The 9089-nt window shown below is 29.4% G+C and overlaps 2 long non-coding RNA genes across 5 annotated transcripts; both read right to left on the bottom strand.

Annotated features, from left to right (window-relative positions):
- Positions 1-388: 388 nt before the first annotated feature.
- Positions 389-5127, bottom strand: LOC148313131 (uncharacterized). Of its 4 annotated transcripts, none has more exons than XR_015838279.1 (4): positions 5049-5109; positions 2254-2309; positions 1486-1751; positions 401-1323 (listed from the first exon to the last, which is right to left on the bottom strand). It is a non-coding gene; the product is annotated as an uncharacterized LOC148313131 (long non-coding RNA). The 4 variants fall into 4 exon arrangements; XR_015838280.1 differs by having other exon boundaries at positions 401-1325; positions 1489-1751; XR_015838281.1 differs by lacking the exon at positions 2254-2309 and having other exon boundaries at positions 389-1323; positions 5049-5127.
- A 1246-nt stretch (positions 5128-6373) lies between these two features.
- LOC148313130 (uncharacterized) lies at positions 6374-8433 on the bottom strand. The gene is made up of 3 exons (XR_015838278.1): positions 8268-8433; positions 7552-7817; positions 6374-7295 (listed from the first exon to the last, which is right to left on the bottom strand). It is a non-coding gene; the product is annotated as an uncharacterized LOC148313130 (long non-coding RNA).
- Between the last annotated feature and the right edge of the window lie 656 nt (positions 8434-9089).

Raw genomic sequence — 9089 nt, 5'->3', positions numbered from 1 at the left:
ACCCTGCCTTTATATAAGTAATGATCAAGATAACACTGCATCAATATGATGCAGTGCCTTATGCACCATTGGGTGCGGATAAGAATTAGAAGAAAATGTAAAAGGGTTGCATTTAATTGAGAGAATCACTTGAAACTTTGCATGATCAAGTTTTCAAGTACTTGGGTGTGGTTAGATTGGGAGTCAAAAAAGTTGGTTGGTTTGTATGAGAAGATGCATGAATGTGGAAGAGGTATAGATTGGTCCCTCTCTGCCTACCCCTGCAGTAAGGGGCGTGATGATTAGTTACTTCTTTGACAGATATGTCGATTTTGTGGTTTTTTAATTTTTGTTTAATATTTGTATTTCACATCTTCAATTTAAACACCAAGTAAATAAAACACACAGGTTTTTTTATTGGGAATTTTAATGTAGAATTATTTAATACAAATACGTAATAAATATTTTTTTAATTAAATATGTTAAATAAACAATATTATATAAAATCTAGCAACAGAACCATTAAAAAAACTATGTCGTACTCTAATGAAACTATATTATACTACATAAACACAGCCCTGACAGGAATAAGATAAATCTATGAAGATCGCTTTTAATTAAGAATAAAGGAAAATATTATAGGTTGAGAAAAACTTCCAGTCAAGAAATACTGCTCATTTTGTATATTCAAAGCATTGTTAACATTGTGGTATGGTAATTAATATAACACTCTCCTTATCATTCATCTTTCACTTTGTGTAATACCACTTTTACAAACACTTATTTGTGACTCCGGTTTCGGAATAATCATTCCATCATCAAGTCATTAAAAAAATTATTACAGCTTGACATTTGTACAAACCTGATGATGGAATGATTACTCCGAAACTGGTAGTCAGGAATAAGTGTTTATAAAAGTAGTATTACACAAAGTGAACGGTGAATGATAAGGAGAGTGTTAAATATGGTTCATAAGTATGCTTTAATAATTCTTAATTTAGCTATTGAGAGATTATATTGAGGAGTTTAATTTAAAGCGATCTTGTTTGCTTAAATGAAGATAATATATAATGAGATGAATCAACATAAATAATTATGTAGAGATCTTATTGTTTTAGCTAAAACAGTAGTAATCCGTAGTATGCTTTATCAGTAAAATAAAAAAAAACAATATGGTTTCGTAATAATCGAGTAATAATATCTTTTTGCTTTTCTCTCTAAAATATAAATGTGTGTAAGTCAAAAAACATTAATTCTGAACTTAATAATGAGAAGATAGTAATTAATAATTGACTGGGGATATTCAGGAGTAGTCTGTGTCCTGCGCCGAGTCCACGACCGGATCTGTTGAGAAAATAATATCTTTGAGTTATTAAATAATATTACATGTGACATCATGGTACTATGTATTGGCAAAACAATTATAAAGGTATGTATGTATATTCTACGCGCTCTCTGAGATGGCGATTTAGTGAAAAGTATCTAAGTATATTTCCAAGTTAATACCTTTATCCTCCGGCGGGGCTATCGGTGTGAGAACCGCGGATGGCGTTTTTCACCCTGAGAGCGCACTCGAGTTCGTAGCGCCCCAAAAACAATTGGAGCAGTGAGGTCGGGCACAAGTTGTAGAAGCAGTTAGGCTCCTGGCAGATGCTGCAATTGCGCGCCCACCCCATCCGGAACTCCAGAAGACGGTAGTGAACAATCAGTTCAACATACCGCGCCCGGCTCTCCGGATTGTCGAAATCCTGCTCCAGCAGGCGGATATCCATCTAAGTGATGAACAAAAATGAGCTTCATGCGGGAAGTCACTAGCTAACAAAAAGTATCTATTCTACAAGCTACGGCTTCAATATTAAGTTCAAGACACAGTTCGCAACAAGTAATTATTCACGCCAATGCAAAAGTTGTTGAAAGATTTCACAATTATAAAAATGTGGTAAATTCTACAAAACTCCATTTTGGCACAAGATCATTAAGTGGCATTATTAACTTATTGCTATTATTCAAATTACATCTTCAATATACGAGGGCCGACCCAAAAGTAACAATAAAAAGTAAATTTTACACACTTAATTAAATGATTTTTTTTTTTAATTTACACACTTATGTACCATGTTATGAGCCGAAAAATAAAAAAAAATTGGTTAAAAACAATAATGTTTGGAAGTTTTTTTGACGTTTTTAGTCTCCTGATTTTTACGTTTCAGCGATTTTTTAAAAACAACTTTTTTTAAACAAAAAAAATAAAAATTATTAAAAACCTTTACTGACCCTCAAAATACTCTCCATTACACGCAATGCACTTGTTCCAGCGTTTTTCCCACTGCCTAAAACAAGTAAAAAAACTATGAAATACTGATTGATTTCAAAGCTTTGAGTGACTCTTCTTTAACTTCTTGAATTGTTTGAAATCTCCTTCCTTTCAATTGCCTTTTCATCCTAGGAAAAAGAAAAAATCACAAGGAGCAAGATCTGGAGAGTAAAGAGGATACTCTAAAAGCTTGAATTTGCAGTTTGTATTTGAAGCAGTTTCAGTGTTTCTTGAGGTGATTTGCCTAGCAGGAAGCAGAATTTAATGTTTGCGCGCTGTTCCATTTGTTTACGTCAAAATTTCGCCGAAACGTAAAAATCGGGAGACTAAAAACGTCAAAAAACTTCCAAACATTATCGTTTTTAACCAATTTTTTTTTATTTTTCGGCACATCAAAAAAAAATATATTAATTTAGTGTGTAAAATATATATATATATATATATATATATATATATATATATATATATATATATATATATATATATATATATATATATATATATATATATATATATATATATATATATATATATATATATATATATATATATATATATATATATATATATATATATATATATATATATATATATATATATATATATATATATATATATATATATATATATATATATATATATATATATATATATATATATATATATATATATATATATATATATATATATATATATATATATATATATATATATATATATATATATATATATATATATATATATATATATATATATATATATATATATATATATATATATATATATATATATATATATATATATATATATATATATATATATATATATATATATATATATATATATATATATATATATATATATATATATATATATATATATATATATATATATATATATATATATATATATATATATATATATATATATATATATATATATATATATATATATATATATATATATATATATATATATATATATATATATATATATATATATATATATATATATATATATATATATATATATATATATATATATATATATATATATATATATATATATATATATATATATATATATATATATATATATATATATATATATATATATATATATATATATATATATATATATATATATATATATATATATATATATATATATATATATATATATATATATATATATATATATATATATATATATATATATATATATATATATATATATATATATATATATATATATATATATATATATATATATATATATATATATATATATATATATATATATATATATATATATATATATATCCAATTTAAGCATCAACTTCCAAAAAAACAATAGTAATGATTTTTCCCATAAGGTCGAAAAAAGAACTCATCCTGAAAAAAAAAAACAAGGACACCGACGCATGGTGGGGAGGGGGGGGAGGAAATGGACGCTGGAGGATCCCCACATACTCCAGCGTCCATTTATATAGTATTCAAAGTCCCCCCGACTTTGAATACTATACTTCTAGTGACCCAAAAATACTTATGCTAAAAATCAAAACTATTTTTACAAAATTGGTTTGGCCTAAAATATGCCTAAAATCTCGGGCTAATTTAAATATGCTATTTTATTGAGGATCATCGATTTTATTTAATGAAAGCTTGAAAAGGGTATTTTTTGTTTTTGAATTTGTAATGATGACATTATTAAGCATTTTTAGTGAATTTTCATTCAATAAAAAGGTAATAATAACAATGACCAATCTTCAAGCAAATTTAATTTAATTTAAGACGTAAGTATTGAATCACGCGACCAATAAATCCATAAGTCTCAATTTCCCGCGCATGTGAAAACACGGTACGCCGGAGGTCGAAAAATGGTGACTCGAACATTTCTTTAATTTTCAATATTTTCTTCTTATATCTTTCCAATCATATTTCAAATAAATCTTAAAACATTATGCTACCTCATTTAAATATTCGACACAATTGTGAAAAATAATAAAACTATAATTTCACAATTCCAGTCCCGTTGTTTGTGTGCGGAATTATGTTTTGCATTTCCATTTTGCAAACAAAGAAAACAATCCTCGGGATGTCATCAATTCAAAAAGGCAGAAATGGTGAAATTACGATTTGGGGCTTAAATGTGATCGCCGAATTGAGTTAAAAATAAAAATAAATGGCCAAAAATGCTGCCAAACAGCAACCCCCAATTTGCTTCTATTATGTACTTAGGAACTTCAACAGGTCTTTACATACTACAGTACTAATTGCGGCGTTTCTGCGTTGTTTTGTTTACGAAAACATAACGATAACAAAGTCTTAATATATGATGCAAGACTGTCAAATAATTTTGATTGCATAATGTGGACTGTGAGGATGGTAAAAAAGGAAAAACGAAAAGGCACCGCTTTGTATAAATGTATCAAACTCCCAAATACGGTATCGAAAATCTCATTTTTTCACACTCGCGATTGGCGTTAAATTCCAATTAGCCTTTTAAGTTATTTCTACAATATATATTCTTCTTCTCCTACTTTCGACCTTTTGGCCCGCGTTAAAAAAAAATCTTCATACTTGAGATTATAATTTAACAATGTGTTAGCACTCAGTAGTTTTCAGAAAAATAAACCAGCGGCATTTCGGTAAAAAACAATTAGACGATCCATTAATTCACACAAAGTCGGAGAGAAAGTTCTCAATTAAAGCATTTGTGGTATTTCAAGTTAAATCAAACAAAAATTACAAACCTTTGACAATTATTTCTCACCAGAATCTAAGTGCTGCACGAAAATTGTATGTTGCGCCGCCAAAAACCGAATGTGGGAAAGAAAAAAGTAGGGTAGGGCGGAAACTAATAATGCCAGGTGAAAAAATATTATTTATGGTAGAAGAGTACTTGACCGCAATATTATTTCTGTTTTATTTTTTATCATATGATTGGGCAAATAGTAAACGAAATTGAAAGCAGATACTCTTATCAAATTTAGTTGTTCTTTATTGACATCAGTTTTAAAAACTTTATATTAATTAAGATTTTAAAAAAATCAATATCTGTAAAATGATAAGAATGGTTCCTTGGAGGATTTTTTCGAAATGTATTAGTCATTGATAGACACTATTTAAACATATTTAAAAAAAAAAAAAAAAAATGAGCTCATGCATGATTAGAAAATAAAAATAAAATTTAACTAACCTTACCTAACTGAAATTCCACAATAAATTTGAGTTGCCACAGTGAGTCTGGAGTGTACCAAAATGGTATAGGAAAACCATATGATGTAATACCATATAAGAAACACTTCATATATGTATTACATTAGACTGGATATGTTGTTATCAAATTCATTCATTATGCAGGTGGCATAATAAATAAATAAAATAAAAAAATCCTAATTATACACACCTTGAAAATGTTTTTAATTCCTGTACAGAATGAATTTCTCGGTTTATGGATTAAAATTTGAATATTTCAAGTCAGAACAGCCCGATGTAACAATCTTACGCATATATTTTATAATCAACAACTCGAGGATAGACCTGTGTAACTGCCACTATGGGTTTGATAACCACCAATTGCAAAACAAATTATTTTATATTGACCTGGGTGTTTGTTATATATTATTCATATCTGCCTTCCCATTCTTCTTGGAGAAAATACAATGAAACATGAGTTTTTCAGGGATCTTTAAAAAATGTATTGAATTACATTTTTTTGTTATATTGAGAGCATTACTTGAATCTGGTTACTGGGATTTTTGTTTGATTAATGTGACATGGTTATTTTCTGAATCGAGTGAATCATTCAAATGACATTTTATAATCAATTGATTCATCAACTATTACATTTATCCCTGCACTACTAAAAAGAAACAGGCTTCATATTTCTTTTTATCTTATTTATTAGAGGCTCGCTCATTCTCACCTGTCCAGTTGATACCATTAAATCTATAGGCCGATATAAATACTGCCGATTTCTCATTGGAAAGAAAGGTTTAAATTACAACTTTTTTGTTTAATATGTATTACCGTTTCTCAACTTCAATTTGAATACTAAGAAAATAAAACGCACATGCATCCTTCTAAGGAATTTTACTGTAGAGTAATTTAACAGTACATAATACGTAATAAATTAAAAGACATTTACATTACAATAAATGAAAAATAAAGACATTACAATAATATCACAATATGGATTAAAACACCTAATAATATAATATTAATTAATAAAAATATATTTTGTAACTTGATTTCAATTACAACAATGTTATTTGAACAAAGTCCTCACTGGAATCAAACATAATTTATGGAGATTGGCTTTAATTCAGATGAATGATTGAATGAATGAAGGTTGTTTGGATATATTGTTAAAAATACAGTTTATTTTAAAACCACGCCTCGATAATTCATAGTAAGAAGTAACTAAATAAACTGAACAGTAGTAAAAAAGTTAGTTTAATACTTATCTCGAATCAGTCGCTCTATATTTTACTGTAAAAATATAAGCAATGGGTACCAGAACATTGCAGTATTAAATCTTATATAAATAATAATCGACTATTTACAAATTATAATTGTATTTTTTCCCTGTAAACCCGGCTCCCCCTCTTTCCCTGTCTTGTCTTACACAAAACCACGCACAATCTATGTCCTCTCACTTATGTCAGCATAAAGTCTGGTCAAAATAATTTTAAAGAACCTAACGAATTTTCTGTATCTATGAAATTTTAATTTTGTATCATGTGTTGATGGGAGGACTGCTCTCCCGAAACTTAACTTAATAATGAACTTGAACATTTGATAATTAATAATAAACTAAGCTGATTGGAAACCCATATTTAGAAATATTGTAAAGAAAGTTAATGAAATCATAAGTAACACTGACTAGGTAAATAAGTAAGTGGCACGAGAAAAATTAAGAACATCAATAATGACACACAGAGATACAGCTTTGATCTGCAGACAAATCCAGTGCTGACAAATAACCATCGTTAGATCTGTTGAAGAAAAAAACATAAATATTAGTTCTATGACCGAATACCATTGGTACAATGATAATATTGCCAACAAAAAAGACTATAAAAAGGGATGTGGAGAGAATGGATAAGGAGAGAAAGAGACGGAACTTTACTTTATTAGATAATTTGAGGAACCTGAGATTGTAAGAAAAGAGACACTTGCGGGTTCTACTGCAGGAATAGAGTGATGACAAAAGTAGTGGGAGTATTTTTAATTTAATATTTTCAAAAATACCTTTATTGTGGCGGAGGAACGTCGGTGTGCTGACCATGGACTGCGTTGTACAGCATGTCGGCCGTCTCCAGGTCGAACCGTTTCGGCACCAACAGACCCAGGTCGAACGGAGTCAGGTTGTAAAAGCAGTTGGGGTTTTTGCAGAAAGTGCAGCAGCCCGCCTTGTCTGCTAGAAAGTCCAGCAGCCGGTGGTGCACCACAATCAACACGAATCTCTCCCTGAGTACAGGGTTTTGGATTTCCATTTTGTCTATTTTAAGGTCCAGCTAAAGAAAAAATATTCACATTAATTGTCTATACGTGCGACTTGCTTATTTTCGTAAACGTAACTGTAAAACCATTTAAAACGTTTCCCTTGCGGAGCTGCGGAAAGATCACTTGTGGATAATCAATTTACCATAGAAATTTAATTATACATTTAACGTCTTGTATGTACAAAAACAACATAAACTCTGCAACGCTACATGTGAAAAAAAATTCAGATGTTTAAAAAAATATACATATTTTACGCCATTGTACAAAATATTTATAATTGAAACGTGACGGATATGTTGTTATTTGATATTCTTTTCAGAAAAATAAAATAAAACAATCGGCACTTCGGTAGAAACTAATTACATTTTTTTATATAAAAACGAGACAATGTGATTGCAATCAATGTAGAGTAGATATTTTTAAAAAAATATTTGGAATTAAATTAATCTGAAATCACAAACCATCGTTGATGTTGAGAAGTTGGACTTCGGATAAGAGAATATCGCCAGGATGAAGGCGGGACTGTCTGGATGCGAAGTGCCGAAATCAAAGCCGGAATAAATAAATTTAGCCGGAGTACGATTCAAACCACCTGAAAACAAACCGCGCTGTGATCGATGAGAAATTGGGCTGGGCGAGTGAAAAAAATGTTGCCAAAACAAAAAAAAAAATTCAATGGAGCGGGGATTAGGGCAGGGACGGGGAAAAGTTCTTGATTATACTGTATTGATTATGACTGCGAGATCTTGTCTTAAGTAGAAACCAATCCCGCATGCCTACAGGATCGAGGTCATCAACTCGTGGATCCGTGGGATGAAAAAAAAACATACTTTTTTTATTTTTCCAACATGTTTTATTAGTAAATATATTTGGGTACATGAAGCTTTGAAGTCTTTAAACTATCCTTCCTTTTAAATCGTTTTTTTCATCTTAGATTAAGTTGGGTTTTACTTTCTTTCGGGCATTTTCAAATTTATTAGGTTAGTAATATTATCAGTGCTTATTTGAATATAGGGGCATCCATGGTGAATCCCAAACGACAACTACATAGTTGTTTCATTTCCCGCATACTCGGTATCCAAGGCGCTTTTCCGCGTACCTAATATCGAGTTTCCGATCGTCGATTTTGCCCGTGGCCTTTTGGTCCATGGATAGACGGATCGTTTCCGTCTATTCAAATGCGTGATCGCTGAATTAGAATTTCGCCGCCTCCGAGAGAATCACCAATGATTCCATCATTTTCTCCATACCACCGTCTTCCAAATATTTATTCTTATAAAATT

This window comes from Brachycentrus maculatus, unplaced genomic scaffold, assembly GCF_059751285.1.
Source record: "Brachycentrus maculatus isolate JH-2025_06_01 unplaced genomic scaffold, ASM5975128v1 h1tg000018l, whole genome shotgun sequence".
NCBI classification, from domain to species: Eukaryota; Metazoa; Arthropoda; class Insecta; order Trichoptera; family Brachycentridae; genus Brachycentrus; species Brachycentrus maculatus.
Note: the sequence above shows the minus strand (reverse complement) of the source record. Positions and strands in the feature narration are given on the sequence as shown.